The sequence below is a fragment of the Dasypus novemcinctus genome, chromosome 6 (genome assembly GCF_030445035.2).
Source record: "Dasypus novemcinctus isolate mDasNov1 chromosome 6, mDasNov1.1.hap2, whole genome shotgun sequence".
NCBI lineage: Eukaryota > Metazoa > Chordata > Mammalia > Cingulata > Dasypodidae > Dasypus > Dasypus novemcinctus.
This window is the reverse complement of record NC_080678.1, coordinates 103338017-103356606: the sequence shown is the minus strand read 5'-3', so window position 1 is coordinate 103356606 and position 18590 is coordinate 103338017. Positions and strand designations below refer to the sequence as shown.

Below are 18590 nucleotides of genomic sequence, written 5' to 3'. Positions count from 1 at the left end.
GTCTGGAGATGTTTTGATTTTAAAAATGATTCAGGACTATTCATATTATCTTTTTCTTCCATAACTGAGCTTTTTAGTTTGTATCATTCAAGGAATTTGTCCATTTTAATTAAATTATTGAATTTAATGATATAAAGTTGTTATAGTATTTCCTGATAACCCTTTTTATATCTGTTGAATCTGAAGTGATGTCACTTCTTTCACTTCTGATTTTTGTGGTTTGTATCTCTCTTTTTTTTCTTTATCAGTATGGCTAGAGTTTTATTAATTTTATCGATCTACTCAAAGAACCAGCTTTTGGTTTCTTTGGTTTTCTCTTTTGGTATTTTATTAGTTTTTTCTATTTCATTAATTTCTGCTTTAATATTTATTTAATTTCTTATGACTATTTTGAGTTTTATTTGCTTTTCTTTTCCTAGTTTCTTAAGGTGGAAGCTCAGGTAATTTGAGCTCTCTTTTCTTTTTTAGTGTAAGTGGTAAATTTCTCACTCAGAACTTTTTTAGCAACATTCCATAAATTCTGTTATGTTAGGTTTTAATTTTCATTTAGTCTAAAATATATTCTGACCTCCTTTTTGGTTTCTTCTCTGATCTGTGGGTTATATAAGAGGGAGTTATTTAGCTTCCAAATATTTAGGCTTTTTTCAGAGACCACTCTGGTATTGATACCTGATTTAATTCCATTGTGGTCAAATAATATACTTTGAATAACTTGAATTCTTTTGAATTTTTAAAGATTATTTTATTGTACAGAATTTGCTTTATCTTGGCAAATGTTTCATGTGCACTCAAGAAGAATAATCTTCTGTTTTAGGTAGAACATTCTATAAATATTAGTTATGTCAAGCTGCTGGATGATATTGTTCAAATCTACTATATTTTTTGCTGATTTTCTTCCTACTTGTTCTATCCATTTTTGAGAGTGGGGCATTTAAATCTCCATCTATAATTATGAATTTGTCTATTTTTCCTTAGCAAACCAAAATTCTTGGTTTTTTTATTTTGAAGCTTTGTTATTGGGTGTATAAATGTTTAGGAATATTATGTTCTCTTGATTAATTGACCCCTTTATCAATGTGAAATGACCTTCTTTGTTTCTGGTACCATTCCTTGCTCTGAAATTGTCTTCTGTAATATTAACATCGTCCCTCCATCTTTCATTTGACTAGTGTTAGTATGATATAGCATTTTCCATCTTTTACTTTTAACCTATTTGTGTCTTTATATTTGTGCCTGGGGGTTTCCTCCTGACAGCCTTCATGTTACTCAAATGTGGCCACTCTCACAGCCAAACTCAGCGTGTAGATGTGATGCATTCCCCCCAGCATGGGACACGACACCCAGGGATGAGCCTCCCTGGCACCGAGGGATCACTACCACATACCAGCTGAAGAAGCAACTAGAAAATGACCTTGAATTAAAGATACAATGCGGAACAGCAGAATATACCTGTCTACATATAATAACATGACTTTGGGAAGTGGTTTGACCTAATGTAAGGGGGAAATGGAAAGAAGAAATGAGATTATAAGGCTGTGAGTCTCCAAAAAAGAGTCTGGAGGTTGTCAGAAGGAATACCCCTATGTACAACTGAACAGAGTCTAAGAGACAGATAAGGTAGATACAACCCCAGGTATTGGTTCTTTTGAGGGATAAAGAGACCCACGGGTTCTATGGTCATGGCAGAAGGGGTTCACTGCCATGACAGATGGCCCTTCTTTGGAGCTGGTGTTTCTGCGTGATGGAAATGGACTCAGAGGGGATCTCTTTTCACAAGACTTGCATGCTACTTTATTGAAATTGTAGTTGGTGCTGAGTTTAAGATATATGTAGGGGATTTGAATCTCTGGACTGATAATATGACACCCAGGCCCAGAGCCTCAACAGACTTCAGCTCCTACACTTTGACTTATTGGACTTACTCCACTCAGCTAACATGGAGTTGAAGAAGGTCAACCACCACAACATGGAGCCTAGAATGTCTACAACTAGAAGCGGGAAGAGTGCATCCAGTACCCATGTGGAATCTAAGCCCTCACTTGACATAGGTGTGCAATGGACACAACCAATCCAATGTCCACAGAGAAAATGTGGAATGGGTGTGGGAACGGTAGCCATGGGGGCTGCTGGGTGTGGGGAACGGGAGGAAGAGATGAGATGTGGAGGCGTTTTCGGGACGTGGAGTTGTCCTGGATAGTGCTTCACGGACAATTACGGGACACTGTAGATCCCCCAGGGCCCACTGGATGGAACGTGAGAGAGTCTGGGCTATGATGTGGACCATTGACTATGGGGTGCAGTGATGCTCAGAGATGAACTTACCAGGTGCAATGGATGTATCACGATGATGGGAGAGAGTGTTGCTGTGGGGGGAGTGGGGGGTGGGGGTGGTGGGGTTGAATGGGACCCCATATATTTTTTTTAATGTAATTAATAAAAATAATAATAATATTTTAAAAAAAATATTTAAAGTGTATTTTAAGTAGCATATAGTTTGGTCTTTCTTTTTTATTCATTCTGATGATATCTGTTTTTTAATTGGGGTATTCAATCCATATACATTTAATATGATATTGTTATAGTTACATTTGAATCTGTCATCTTACTTTTGTTTTCTATTCGTCCTGTCTGTTTTGTGTTCCCTTTTCCATTTTTATTCCTTCTTTTTGATAAAGTAATTTTGTGGTTGCTTCAGAATTTATAGTATACATCTTTAAACTATTACAGTTTACCTTTAAGTGATTGCCTTAGTTTCTCAGCTGTATGGACAAGAAATACCACACAATGGGTTGGCTTAACAACTGGAATTTATTGGCTCCTGGTTTCAGAGGCTAGAAGACTTGCTTCCTCTTGGGGTAGGCAGTGTTCTGGTTGGCTGGCAATCCCTGGCTGGGTTCCTTGACTTTTCTGTCACATGATGTGTCCTTTCTTTCTCTTCCAGGCTCCATTGACTTCCTGCTTCTACTTGTCTATGTGGCTTTCTCTTCAAAAAATTTCCAGTAATAGGATTAAAGCCCAGCCTCATTCAGGTGGGCCACACCTTAACTAAAAATAACGTCTTCAAAAGGTCCTATTTTCCATGGGTTCACACCCACAGGAATAGGTAAAGATTCAGAGCATTTTTTTTTCTGGAGTACATAATTCACCCTACCAAAGTGATATTATGCCACTGCACATATGGTGTTAGAATCTTTATTGATAATATACTTCCTTTTCTCCTTGACCTTTATAATATTTTTGAGTGTGTGTGTATGTCTCCCAGTGCATATTAGACTGTTTGAAGTTGTCTTAGAGCTCACTGATGCTCTTTTCATTTTATTCAAAGATTTTTTTGTCTTTGTGTTTCAGTTTGGGTTTTTTTGTTTTTGTTTTGTTTTGTTTATTTTTTAGGAGATACCAGGGATTGAACCCAGGACCTTGTACATGGAAAGCAGGTGCTCAACCACTGGGCTACACCTGCTTGTGTTTCAGTTTGGATATTCTATTGCTTTGCCTTCTAGTTCACAAATCTTCTCTTTTATAACAACTTTTAATATATTTACCTGCTAATTCATCTGTTAAGGCTCAGTTTTAATTAAGTATTTTCCTTCTTATCTTTGCATGCTAGGTAATCATTTATTGGTAGTCAGACTGAATTTTACTTTGTGGGTACTGGATATTTTTGTTTTCCTAGAAGTCTTCTTGATCTTTATTCTGGGAGCAGTGAAAGTCAGTTGGATTACTATTATATTTCCTCTGTGTGATTATGCCACCAAATTTATATAGAGGTTTTTTCCTTTAATTTTGCTTTCAATTTTTAGTGGATCTCATTTTCAAAATTTAATTGTTTCAAAGTTATTTGCATGGTTTCAGAGTTAAATTTACACAAAGCAAGGTTTAGTCCAAAGAAGTCTCTTGTCCAATCTGTCCCTCTACCCTTTATCCTTCCTTCCCTTATATTTAACCATTGTTTTAAGTTTAAAGGTACTTGCTTCCATTTATTAAAAAATGTTTTGTAATGTGTATTTTTGTGTGTGTGTGTATTGGTATTCTCTGTCCTTTCTTTTACTATGTAGTTTATTTAATTGCTTGCTCTATCTTTTGATAATGTTTCAGATATTTGGGCAAGTTTTTATTTTTTTATTTTGTTTTAAGTTACTGTTTTACTAATAATTTTATTGTAAGCTAGTTTACAAATTTTAGGTTATGGTTTTTAACTCATTTGTGGGCGTGCTTTTCTAATGTGCCTTTGTTACTTGAAAGGATATTATTTTTCTCCTGATTTCCTTTTTTATTATAACTTTTTGTGAGCACTGATCTCAGTGTTTTACTGTTGCTCATGTGTAGATGTGAAGAATTTTCCTATGGCTAAGAAAGGGAGAGTGGGTGAGGAGTGCTTTGCTACCTTTGTAGTTCTAGGTGTCCTCTGTTTCCACCAGGTGTTCAAAGTGTGCTTTTTATGACATGCACTGGTTTCCTCCTATCCCCATTCCCAACTTTATTTGGCCCTTCTGTTTCCTTTGATCCTATTTTCCCCCGCTGCTCAATTTGATTTATACTCCTGGCAGTTTCTCTTCACTATGAAGCCTTGTCCTATAAGAAAACTTTCAGCTGGTTAGTTTCAGGACTTTATAGGATTCCCATCACTCTAGTACCCCCCAGCCTTACTATGTTTCCATTGCACTCATCCAAGAATTGGACCCTGCAAAGCCACTTCCAGTTTCAGATGTTGTTCTTCGACAGATTTTCTGAGTACCTATTGGAGATTTGGGGGTTCTGTAACTTTCAAGACCATCAGAAGTCCCTTTTTCTTTCTTCCTCTTTTCTTCTGTACAGTTGCTGATACTATGCAGGAAGTGTTGGTGGAGTTATGCTGAAACCTTTTTTGTTGTATATAATATCTATTTTTTTTGATGGCTATCCAGTTTGCTCTATTTTTGTGAGTAGATTTTAATTGTTGAAATTATGTGAATTTTAATAAGTTTTTGAGTTGTAACAATTCCATAATGCAAGACTGGTAGGATAAAAGGTGCTTTAGCATATTGGTTGGCCTTATAACCAGGAATGGCTTCTGCACATCTGTTGCCCTCTTGTTTTCAGGTGTTCTGGGGTGTTGTGTACACTCAAAATATGCCATAATTCTTAGTTATCTACAATGCCTTGGTATGACTAAGGAGGAAGTGGCTACCTGCCTATAAGATCTAATATTTGAGTCACTGTCTTTTTTCCTAAGGTATGTTTATTCATATTTGTCTAAATCCCTGATATCACATACATGTTATAATATTAACATAAGACTAAGACATTTCATTTTCTGTTCTATGTTTCAGTTTACATTAAAGATTATTTTCCAACATATCCAAATATTTCTGTTTAGGGCTACATAGAAAACTACAATTTGCCAAATTAGATTTTTCAGCAACAACTTTTGTTGCTTCCATATATGCAAATACTAATCTATTGAGTTGAATCTCATTTTATATTCTTAAAAATTCTTCACCCAATATTTCCAGGTCACCTCACAGGTCTACATTGCCTTATTACATGTTTTCAATCATAAGGCTTTTTTCTTTTTTCAAAATTCTACATATAAATTGTATTATTTTCCAGTATGAGTTAGCTGATGTGAAATCCAGCTGAAGGTTTACCCATCTGACCTTCAGAATGGTTGTTTCTTCATTGGAAGAATATTAAAGCTACTAGGAAATGAATGCTCACTGAACACACTCTTTCATATATGACCTGAAAAGTGTTTTAAATAATGTGAATTCCTACATGCCCTGCAAATGTTGCTGTATGAATAAGGGATTTCATGTGGTTTTCATCAAACAGTTTTTCAGCATGAAATATCTGGTATTCCTCCTAGGAGTTTTGTCTTTCTCATAAAGACTTTTCATGATTATTTTTTGTTTTTAGTGATTATTCCTACACTGAATTTTCTTTTGCACACCAAGGTTGGTCCTTGAGTAAATAGTTATACACATCCATTACAAACTTAGTGTTTCTCTTGTTGTGTTCCTTCATTTAATTTAAAGGAGAATATAAACTTAGGCATTCCTCCATTGATTTACAATGTAGAATTTCTCTCACATATCATTTTCCTGGTTTCTTTATAATTTTGAAAAGCAGGTGAAGACTCTTCTATTTTTATTGTATTTATATAATTAGTTCACTCATTTTATATCAAACCATCAATAGAAGGTTTTGCAACAACTATGACATTGTATAGATTTGCTTAGGTAAGATGAAGTAGTTATAAGATAAAAAGCTATTCCCTGTTGATTACAAGCATAGTGTTTCTTCAGTGTGTGAGCTCTGTGGTGTATTAAAGGTTAATTTTATGTTTATAATCTCTTCTGTATATTGAATGTTAGTGACTGCTGTCATATCCTCAGATAAAAACATTGCTTGAGAGCTGTCCCATATACTTGTATTTTATTCCTATTTAAGTTCTTATATATTGCGTAAATTAAAAAAATAAACTTAAGGTCTTCCCATTCATATTAAGACATTCATGCAGTTTCTTTCAAATGTGAGTACACTCATGTCATCTAAGTTCAGAATGAGTGAAAGCTTTCCCACACAGACAACATTCATGTGGTTTCTCCTCATTGGGAATTCTCTCATGTTTCCAAAGGAGAGAACAATGAGTTAGGACTTTATGACATAGGTGATATTCACATGGTTTCTGTTCAGTGAATTCCCTCATGTTCTCTAAGGTAAGAATAATGATGGAAGGTTTTCCAACATAGATGACATTCATAGGATTTCTCTCCAGTGTGTGTTCTCTCATGTCATCTAAGGCCAGAATGAATGAAAGTTTTACTACATAGAGAACATTCATGTGTTTTTCCCTCATTGTGAAATCTCTTATGATGCTAAGGGCTGAACAGTAAGTGAATGTTTTCCCACATAGATGACATTCACAAGATTTCACTTTACTGTGAGTGTTCTCATGTTTTCTAAGGTCAGAACAATGGGTGAAGGCTTTCCCTCATAGATGGCATTACTAGGGTTTTTTTTTTAACCAGTGTGAGTTCTCTCATGTTGTCTAAGGACAAAAAAAAAAGGCAAAGGCTTTCCCATATAAATGACATTCATAGGGTTTCTCTCCAGTGTGAATTCTCTCCTGTTGACAAAGGCTTGAAAAGTGATTGAAGACTTTCCCACATAGATGACATCCATAGACTTTTTCTCCAGTGTGAGTACTCTCATGTTGTCGATAGTGGGACCAGTGGATGAAAGCTTTGCCACATAAAAGACACTCATATGGTTTCTCTCCAGTGTGAGTTCTCTCATGGCCTTTAAGTTGGGAACTTGTTCTGAAGGCTTTCTCACATAGATGGCATTCATAGGATTTCTCTTGAGTAGTAGTCTTCTCCTGTTTCCTAAGGCCAGAAGAGTGGTTCTGTATGTGGTTTTCCCACATACAGCACATGTGAAGGGCTTCTCTCCAGTGTGAAGCCTCTCACGTTGCCTAATGCTAGAAGAAGTGTTGAAGACTTTCCCACATAGATGGTCTTTTTAGGGTTTCTCTCCCTGTGAGTCCTCTGGTGCTAAGGATAGATTCAAAGGCTTTCCCACATATATGACATTCATAGGGTTTCTCTCTGGTGTGAGTTCTCTCATGTTGCCTAAGGGTTAAAGATTGACTGAAGCCTTTCCCACATAGATGACATCTGGAGGGTTTCTCAACAATGTCAGATCCATTGAATCATCTAAGGGCATACGACTGAATAAAGGTTTTACCATTTATGTGATATTCATATGATTTACTTCTACTGTGAACTGGTTCATGTTGAGTAAAAGATGACTGTCACTGAAGGCCTTTCCAAATTGCTGAAACAGGGTTTCTTTCCCTTGTGAGTTGACACATGTTGAAAATCTGTTGATCTTTGTGTGAATTCTTCTTGCAAATATATTACATCTAGAGGGATTCTTTCAAATGTGAAATCTCAATGACATGATGGAAGATACATCTTTCCTGCAGATATTTTGTATGGCTACCATTTATTTTTTTATGGCTGCTTTGCCTGCTTGAACTCTAGTCATGGGGAAATCCTATTCCTTCACTCCACAGTTCCTCTACTTGCTCCAACTGGGAAAAGACATCTGATTTGCAGACCTGAATACCCACCGAAACCAGATGATTGGTGATCTCTGCTGTGACATCTCTGAACACCTTTCTCTGGGACTGGTCCAGGAGAGCCTATTCTTCTTGGGGGAAGTCTATAGCTACATCTTTAAAGGCCACAGACTCCATAGGTTGCATTGGCAGTTGTCAGCTGAGAGCTATATTTTTCTGCATTTCTTTTACAACCAGAAAACCAGTAGTCAGCCAAACTGTGGAAGGCAGGCCATGGGGGTGATTGGTGAGCACAGGCAGCTTGAGACACTTGTTGGTGGCCTGAGAGGGAGATCTAGTTTTCTGTTGTGGTGGTGGTGGTTTTGCTTTTTCTCCTTATTTTGTTTATTTCTCTTTCTTTCATTTCCCCCTCTTTCTTTATTTTTCTTTCTTTCCACCTTCTCTTGTTTGGTCTTTATTTCATTCCTCTCTTCTCATCATTCTGATCTTTTATATTTTTCCTCTTACTTTTATTTCCACCTTTTAAATTTTTATTCCGTTTTTTTCGAGTGTGATTTTTCACTGTTATTAGTCTGGCTCTTTTATTCTTCTTCCATCCTTTCTTTTATTCTCCTTTTTCTCTTCCTCTTTCTTTCCCTTTTAGTGAACTTAATATTTCTTTGGTGGATGTCACATGACTTGTCCCAGAGTCACCAATGCTCCCCTGAGCCACTGTCTTTAAGTAGCAGTAATATTTTCCTATAAGATGACTGCACCTGAATTATGCATATCTGTAAGGGGGAAAGTTGTTGATTTATTTAGAGCAAGTCTAGAATAGTGATTTTTACATCTTTTAAGTGATAAAGATATGTATAAAATTACTCGGAGATGATTACTTAAAATACTGTTTGGAACAGTTGTTTTTGAACTTCTTTTAGTGGAAGAACTTTGTTGAAAAAATTATGGGAGCCTGGAGGGATCCTGGAGCCCTGCCTTCTGTGTCCTTTGCTTTTCTCTCCCTCACTCCACCACACTCGTCTCCACCACCACAGCAGCTCTTGAGGTAGCAGTTCACACCTCTCTTCTCCCTGTTTCCCTGCAACCCTCTCTCCAGACACACATACTGAGAATGGTTAATAAACTACAAAATGAAATTTCCTATTTGTAACTTTACTATTGGTTATCTTTATAGTCAGAAAAATCAACAATAGTAATTCTTAGAAAAAGCATAGTCTGAAAAAACAATTCTTAAAAGGTATAAATAGTGCTGTATAATTTGTAATAGTCCAACATGCTTACACTGGCACTTGGCCACAGGAAAATAGATTTCAGAGGAGGGAACTCCTCTCTCCATAGGACTACAGGAAAGACAGCAAGAGCCATTCAGTATTGGGCACTTGGCCTTCTTTCCTGCCCTTTATTCTAGGCTAATACACGACTCAGTGAATGGGGTATGACAGAACCTTCAGGAGAGTTTGAAGAGTCTCAGCCTGTAGTTAAGAATTGGCCTAGACAAGGTGCTCAGCAGGTCATTTCAACTTATTTATCTTGGCATCTAGTACCTGCTTAAAGTCCATTATGAAGAAGTGGTCTTTGCCAGTATCTGCTAAAGTTTTGAGATAGGCTATAAATAGTACCCCAACTGGATTTACAATAGTTATCATTTGAAAATAAGAATTCATTGGTTCTTCCACTATGTCACCCTAACTTCTGAAGGAAAATGTCATGCTTCTTTTGCCTGGGCAACACAAACACTTGTGTTTTCTTCCTCTTATGATCAAATGGGATCACTTTGCATCAGGTTAGACCACTTTTTCTCTCTCCTGAGTTATGTATCCAGAAACTAGCTCTGCTTTTAGTTTTCTCCCTTCTCAGGGTTAATGCCCTGATTTTCAGCACTCTGGCACCTTCCCCAGGAGTTGGAAGGAAACCTTGAACTTTATCTTTTACAGCCCTTCTCTCAGGGACCGTATAAGACTTCTGAGACTTCCCAGAGTTATTGATGTGGCTGTGTGGACTGATCAGTGATGATACACATTTTCATGAAATTAATTAATCGAACATTTCTTGAGTATTTCCAATGTGCTAGTCACTGAAGAAACAGCAACAATTCTACCCTTAAATGCTTAGATTCTGATTTGTCTGAGAGGAAGCTCCGCTCCGCTGAAGCGGTAGGGAAGGATGAGCCCAGGAGGAGGTCGGCAAGGCTGTCTGCTAAACCTGCTCCTATGAAAGCAGACGTGAAGCCAAAAATGACAGTGGGAAAGGATAAACCTTCAGACTGAAAAGTACAACCCTCAAAGGGAAAAGGGAAGCAAAGGGAAAACAAGCTGACGTGGTAACCAAGAAACTCAACAGGATTTACTTGCAGAAAATGGAGAAACTAAAAATGAGAAGAGTCCAGCCTCTGATGAAGCAGGAGAGAAAGAAGCCAGGTCTGGTTAAATATTGTATACCATGTCTTCTCAGTGGTCCATTTCTCCTTTCTTGTATAACCCAGAGGAATATTTTTATCAGCTATTTTTTTTTACATTTTTAAAATTAATGCTAATAGATTGTAAAGAATGTTACATTAAAAAACATAAGCGGTTCCCATATAACCCACTCTCCACTCCCCACCCCACCATTTTTGTAAATTGTATTTTTTTGAAAATATATACATTACCAAAAAAAGTTATTTTATAAATGCAATGTTTTTAGTAGCTCTAGAAGAAACAGTGTTAAGAAGATTGGGATCCTACTTCATCCCATTTTTTAAAGTGTAAATGCTTTTTTTTTTTTTAAGGGGGAAGTCATTTGCTGGTTGTTTATTTCTTGGTACAACCAGAAAATAGTGGATATTGATAGTCTTTGACTATCTTGGATGTCAACTTTTTTTTTTTCATTGTAAAAAATATATACACATTTTTGGTATATTAGATGTCAACACTCCATGGCAGGGGGAAGCGGACTTGGCCCAGTGGATAGGGCATCCATCTACCACATGGGAGGTCCATGGTTCAAACCCTGGGCCTCCTTGACCCGTGTGGAGCGGGCCCATGTGCAGTGCTGATGCACGCAAGGAGTGCCCTGCCACGTCCTTGCATAGGAGAGCCCCCCACACAAGGAGTGCTCCCCATAAGGAGAGCTGCCCAGTGCAAAAGAAAGTTCAGCCTGCCTAGGAATGGTGCTGCACACACACGGAGAGCTGACACACAAGATGACGCAAGAAAAAGAAATACAGATTCCCGTGCTGCTGACAACAACAGAAGCGGACAAAGAACATGCAGCAAATAGACACAGAGAACAGACAACTAGGGCGGGGTGGGGGAAAGGGGAGAGAAATAAATATAAATATTAAAACAAACAAACAAACAAACAAAAACACTCCATGGCGTAGGGGTTGGCAGTTTTTGTACCTTGTAATGCATATTAACTGGTGATTTGAAATCACAGTCATGCATTGAATATGGTTGAACATTGTTATTAATCAGGGTTCTCTAGGGAAACAGAATCAACAAGAGATATCTGTCAATTGTATGTTATTTTATGAGTCTGTATTATGCAGCTGTGGGGATGCACAAATCCAGGTTTTGCAGGCAGGCTGCAACCAGGGGCTCCGATGAAAGTCCAATGAAGTTTCTTGATAAGTTCTGGGAGATGTTGGTTGTCCAAAGATGAGCTGGGAAATTATCACTCAATGCTGAAATCACTTCCTCTTTTAAGGCATTCAACTGATTGGGTTAAGTGTCACTCACTGCTGATTGCAATCTCCCTGATTGATGTAATTATAATGAGCTCTCTATGATTTACCACTGCAGTAAAGTCAATGGTGACTAAAGTCCATAAATGCCCTTGTATTACAGTTAGCCCAGTGCTTGCTTGACCAAACAACTGGGTACAATTACCTGGCTGAGTTGACACAGTAGCCATCACAAACATTTTAAATTACTTCTATTCCCCTGTTTTTTAGTAGAATTCTTTCTTGAAACCATCCCTTGTCTGAACTGTGTGTACTCTATAACATCCTTGGTCATGGCCATCCAGTTTTTCTAATAACTGTGTTATGTGCTGTGAAAGATTGGAAATGTGTGTTGTGTGTATGATATTGAATTGTGAATTAGTGGGATATAAAGATGGAACAGCTTATCAGCACTTGAAGATGTAGGTACTAGATAGCCTCTTAAGGAAAACTTACATTCAAATTTTAAGCTGGAAAGTAACTGGAATAACTTTAGAAAAACAACTACATGGCTTTTTAGGTTTTTGGTATTTATATTTAGAATTGTGTTCAGATTGTTCATAAATGTCTGTGTACTGAACTTCAAAATGACTGATAAACCTCAATTATGAAAAGAAAAAAACCCCACAGAACAGTGTTTAACCATAAGTTAAACCATGGACTACAGTTAATGGTATAATTATAAACATGTGTGTTCATCATTTGTAACAAAGGTACCACACCAGTGCAAGTTGTTAATAATAGGCTGGTATATGGGAATCCTGTATTTGATGCACAATTGTTCTAAAACCCTCAACTTCTCTAATTAAAAAAATAACCAAAAATCCCCACAGAGATTAGAGGGGAAACACTAATGGCTGCTTACCTAGCCAAACTTGGGAGGAGGTGGGCACTGTATTTCCTGAAAAGTTTTCTTTTGCTTTATAATAAATGAAATAATGATAGTAAGGGTGGGCAGGAGAGGGAACAGGGATTTATATAATTTATTTTTTAAACTTTATGGACTGACTCGGCACTCAGTGTACATTTGTTGATGGTGACTTGTATAAACTGTTACTTAGGCATTATGCTATGTCTAATTTACTGCAGTAGTTGCAATTTAAAATTGAATTAAATATTAATCATCTTAACGTTGGTATTCTTTTATCTAGTTGTACTATGATATACTAGATAACATGTAAGAGAAGAGAAATTCATCCAGTTGATGGACTTTTGTTTTTCTATAGGATTATCTCTGATTCATTACCTAACAAGTCCCAGAAATGGGCATGTGTTTCTAATCAAAACTGTTTGTCCTGGAAGCACTGCTGACTTTGGTGGAAGATTTGAAATAGGTGACTCTTGGTATGAATTAATATGAGTTTCAGTCTATTTATTTGTTTGCTAGAGAGACCTTATCTATGTGTGTGTGTGTGTGTGTATGTGTGTGTACAAAGAAGATAAGTTGTTTGGGTACAGGGCCATTCACATGTTTATTTCATGTGGGCCATTTATTTAAACCCTGGTACTTGTGTTAAGGGTTTCACTAATTATCAAGGACTGTCTTAAAATTAATTTTCAGACAAAATTTTTAGAGAAAATTGACTTTAGTTGTCTTTAGTTAAAAATATACCAAGTAGTTGGATGGCAGATCCTCTGGTCCTTAGTGGTTCTTCATTAACAAGGAGGTACTTCAATTCTCAGGTATGTGTACAGGGAAAGCTCTTCATTGCCAGTCACCATAGTTCTTCTTTTTGAAAAAGAGATGCCTTTTCTCCTTGTCAAAGTAGAATTTAAAAAAAAGTTTACAAATGATATGTCATTTCACTAAGTGTAGGACTCTTAGTCAACAGTAAGCAATGAGTGGACCAAAGTACAATTTCCCTACGTTATTAAATAATCCTTGGGAGGGCCAGTTAAACATTATCCTTATGTGGCATTAAAAGGAGGTGCCACCTACATTTTTGCCTTAAGGAAAAATTTTAAATATTTTTCTTAATATTGTAAATCTCAGAGTTTTTAAAAATGAATCTGTTTAAAACAGTAATTTTTGGTTTCAGGTTACAGTAATCCCATTTCATTTGTAGGTAGCCAGACAAAAAATACTCCAAGCTTTAACAAATGACAGCAATGTAACATGACCTTGCAGTCCAATTATGGCAAATATTAGAGGAAAAAATGCTTTTTTACATGATAATATTTATTGATTGAATCAAGGTGACCACATTTCTTGAGGACAGGCTCTATAGTTAATTCTTATTTATTATTTCCATATTGAATCCCCAGCATCTCATTCAGTGTAGATGTGCTATTTAAGGAATTAAGTATCCACTGAATGACACTGACTGAATAAACGAGTAATGTGTCAGAGCTGTGGAAACACCAGTTGTCTTATAGAAAATCCTTGGCTTTGTGTTTGCCCAAGTGAAGGACTGTTGTGTTCTGGCCCCCAGGGTGCTGACTGGGCCTGCCTGCCTCAGGACACCAAGCTCCATATCTGCAGAAGGCTTTGCGCCACCTCATGCGGGCTATGGCGACATGTCTTTATCCAGGGTCCCAGCAGAGTCTGGTAGGTTCCCACACACTGTTCACTTGGGGAGGGTGTGGGGAGTGGGGGGTGGGGAGAAGAGCAGAGCTTTTCAGACTGAGATGTGCCATCTTGTTAACAGCACAGTTTGGGGTCCCTGGGTCCCCAAGTTAGGTGTTTCTAACAAGCCATCACACTGAAGAGTAACAGTGATTATTGTGTTTTTTGGTCTTTATTTTCCCAAAGAGCATGGGTTCTCTGATTATAAAAGTAATACATGTGCATTATAGAGGATTTGGAAGGTTCAAATAAGCACAAAAGCACCCTGTAATTTGCCACAAGTCTCTTAGTATTTCCATATTTTTCTTAGATATGGCTTTAGGGGATATATTTTTCTAAGACTTTTGGTATGTAATACTAATGTGATTTCTTTAAATTAGATGCCAGCTGTCTTCCAACTGACCTGTATTGTCATTACCTTGCCTCAAACCTGAGTAGCTTGCCCTCGTTTTTCATGTCCTTCTATGTTTCCTTGTTCCTTCTGCGTTAGCCCTGTCCCTGTTCCCTCTCCTGCCCACCCTTACTGTCATCAGTGCTGCTCTCCTTCTCTAGAGGTTTAAAGCCACAGCCGTCTGCAGGACAGTCCTTTGCCAGGCTGCTTCTGGGTATGTCTGCTTACTCGCAGAGAGATCGGAAACAGCTTTCTTTCTCATTGTAATATTAATTACTCCATAGCAGATGCATTGTTTCCAGTTTTTTCTTCCCTATTATAGACATTACTATTCATACCATGTTAATATTTGTGACTTTTATTCTTTCATTGAATTGTTTCTTTAGGATAAATTCTCAAGAGTGGTACTCTTCAACTACGGGTGCAAATTTCACATTGCTTTTGCTCTCTGTTGCTATGTTATTTTCCAGAAGTGGTCAAACAATTTACCAGCGTTACTCTATTTACACTGCACCCACACGAGCTTTTGGTGTTATCATAGCAAGAAGAGACCTGATAATTTATTTGTGAAATGATGCCTTGAGCTTCTTTGATTTATATTTCTTTGATTACCACCCAGGATTATTTATCTCCTTTTGTTGTAGCTTAATTTTCTTTTTTATTTGCTTGATACTCTTTCTTTTTTGTAGTAATTGTGCATAAACAATTCTGTCAGTTAATAGTTGGTCTCTTCTGACCTATTCAAGAAACTGATGAAATGATAAATTTTACTAAAGTCATTTTAAGTATGATTTCCACTCAGAGTCTTCCCTATTTTACACAGACACTCTGTGCCTTTATTTTAGCTTCCAATAAAAAGGAAAAGGCAAGCACATAAAAAGATAGTTGAGGCACTCATTTAATACATTTCATTTGTAAATTAATATTAAGTGGCCAAGCTAGGTGGATTGTCTTAAAAGAAATTACAATGAAAGTAGCAACATTTGTTATATTTTATGGGCAGAAATTTTGAGGTTCTAAATATATTTTATCTGTATTCAAAAAGTACTGCATCATGTTACGTTAATTTATTGTTCTGCTCTTCATTTCCACCTAGTGAATGGCCTCTTCGGGGAAAAGGAATGCTTTGCAAAATTGAAAGGTTAGACAGCTATAGATGGAGAGCCCCTGGTTACTTTAAGTGAATTAGTCTTTAGCCATAGACACAGTACTGAAATCACTAATTAAAAGCATTTACAGTAGTCATGGAATCCCCGCTGGAATGTGTATTCCCTTTTCGGGGCTCCTGTGAAGCTTTATTTATATGCCTATTCAAGTGCTTATTTGTTGTCTAATTCCATTTATTTTTATATTTCTCTAGTGGAGTGTTAGCTCCCTGAGAAAATAGGCCAGGTCTTTTTTCGTGTTCATTTAGGCAGGCTCAGTACTTGGTATGCTGTAGAAGGTTCATAAACATTTGTTGGGTTGAACATTTCCTCAGAGCCACTCTTGGTGGTGTAAGCAACCAGAGAACCAAAGTACTACTAAACAGAAGTTTCTACAGTACGTTGTCCTTTAAGAAACTACTAATTAAAAATCTTGGTTTATGGCATGGTTCCTAATACTAAACAGATGGAGTGTGCGCCCTTAGGAAAGAATGTTATTATCTTTAAGAACTGGCTGAGTTTCTTTAAGTCAAGGTGGGCTAACCCAGCTTCTAACCGGCATTGTGGAGAGCAGCCCTGGATCATGAAGACGTTCACCTCTTCCTGGTGGGGCAGGCACTCTTCTTCCTAGTTATTAAAACCACCAAACCCCAGGGAATTACTTGCTTAAGTACTTTGTGTCCCTTAAGCCACACTCCCCTTAGGAGGCCAGACAGGGGTGCTTGAGCCTATCATTGTTTTCTGTAATCTAAAACCATCCCTTTTTGATAATAAAAAGGGTAGGATACATAGGAGCTGTGTTAATACTTACCAGTACAGCAAGATCACTGAGATGTTCCATTGGTAAAAGCCTGTGTGAAGGTCATCAGTTTTTTCCATCTTTCAGACTTCTTTAAAACTTAGCCACGATAACCTGAAATTGCTCTATCAGGTCCAATATTCTGAATTACATAGGACCTTATAGGACCTGAGCCAGTGATCAGGGTTTATGTTACTTATCCTCAATTTCTGAGTAACCTCGGAGAGCCTCACCCTTCCTAAGATGCCCAGAATACAGTTCTCATTCTATGCAATGACCTTGCCAAAACAGACCATATGGCTCTTTGTGCTGGCTCACCTTTGTCTCCCCCAGTTAACCCCATTTTTTCGGAAGAGATGTTTCTTTGTGTGCTTCCCACTCATGTGTTGAGAGAGGGCCACATTTATTATGTCTTGCACTTAGAAGACTCTCCAAGATCATGTCCACCTATCAGTAATCCAGAAGGGGCATTTAAGGAGTCACTGGGAAGTACTTTGGGTACTGTGCCTTGTATGGATAAAATAGTAGGCTACAGAGCTACTATTTTAAATGTGCAAGTAGTTAAATTGGCATACACATCTTTCATAGTAATAATGTTTTTCACTTCTAGTTCTATATTTGATCTAGTGCCATCCTGATTCTGGCCATTGGTCAAGGAGTCTCAATCCACCAGTAAGGATTTTAGGATACCCCACCAAAGACCATTTACTAAGCCTCAACTGACACAGCATGGCTCTCCAGTAGACAGTATCAAATTAGGCAATCTAGAATCACTCACCTCCCATGAAATCTCTTTGACCTGCCCATTCAGGAAACTCAAAGACTACATTTTGGGTTCTTCCCAAATTGCTAAAGTAATGAAGGTTGCCACCTTTCTGCCTACCATGGCTTCATTCATATCATCCCTGTCTTTCACTGTCAATTGGCATCCCTTTCGACCATATCCAGCTCCTTTGGACATTGCAGCCAGTACTTTCAGGATGTGCTCCACACACTGCCTCCACCAAGACCTGCTCCAGCACCTGAGTCAAGAGGAGAGATTGGACAACAGAGGAGTACATAGGGACACTATCTCAAATAGATTTTCTTTGGGGTGGGATCTTAACACTGGGAAAAGGAACATCCTGTTCTTATCCTGAGGCAGTACCATCTGTGAATTATAAGACCTGGAGGAACTTTCCCAGCCTAGATTATCAATGAATTTGGGAAAGTACCTTGCCCATTATACTCTACTAATCTAGAATCCATGATGAAAGGGTTCCCAACCATAGTGGAAGTTCTTTGTTTCCCAGGTATATTGGTCAGCTAAAGGGCTACTGATGCAAAATACCAGAAATCGCTTGATTTTTATAAAGGGTATTTATTTGGGATAGAAGCTTTCCATCACAAGGCCCTAAAAAGTCCACCTAAAGGTACTGTAAGAGGTACTTTCTCACCCAGAGTCTGTTGCCACATGTTGGAGCAGGATGGTGGGTGATGCCTGTGAGGGTTCTGTCTTACTCCTCCTCCCAAGGCTCCATGGTCTAGCTTCTTCCAGTCTCAGCCACAGACTGGGACAAGTCTTGGCTCTTTTCCAAGGTTTGTTTCTTTCCAGGCTCAGCTGCTCCGCTCTCTCCACAAGGCCAGCTGTAAACTGTCAGGGGAACAGCTTGACTCTCTTCCTGGGGCCTCTGCAATGTCTAATGGAGCCTTCACTCTTTCCTCATGTATCTGCTTCCTTGTGTGCTTACTTCCTGAACTCCAGGATCAAAACTCCAATTTTCTTCTCTGCCATGTCATTTTCTCTGTGACTACTACTCACGTACTACTGCTGTGGCCCAGTCAAAGCCTTAATCATTATTAATCAAGTAAAAGTGAAACCTCTGACTGCAATCCAATCTAATATGCCCAGAGGAACAGACCAGTTCACAACATAATCCAATAT

The 18590-nt window shown here is 37.8% G+C and overlaps 1 long non-coding RNA gene across 1 annotated transcript in view; it reads left to right on the top strand.

The window, feature by feature from the left end:
• LOC131279005 (uncharacterized) overlaps positions 1–18590 on the top strand; it is a 57486-nt gene that overhangs the window by 14027 nt on the left and 24869 nt on the right. Inside the window, exon 2 of the long non-coding RNA XR_009186349.1 lies at positions 14198–14313. This is a non-coding gene — a long non-coding RNA (uncharacterized lncRNA). The remainder of the gene's footprint in view (positions 1–14197; positions 14314–18590) is intronic.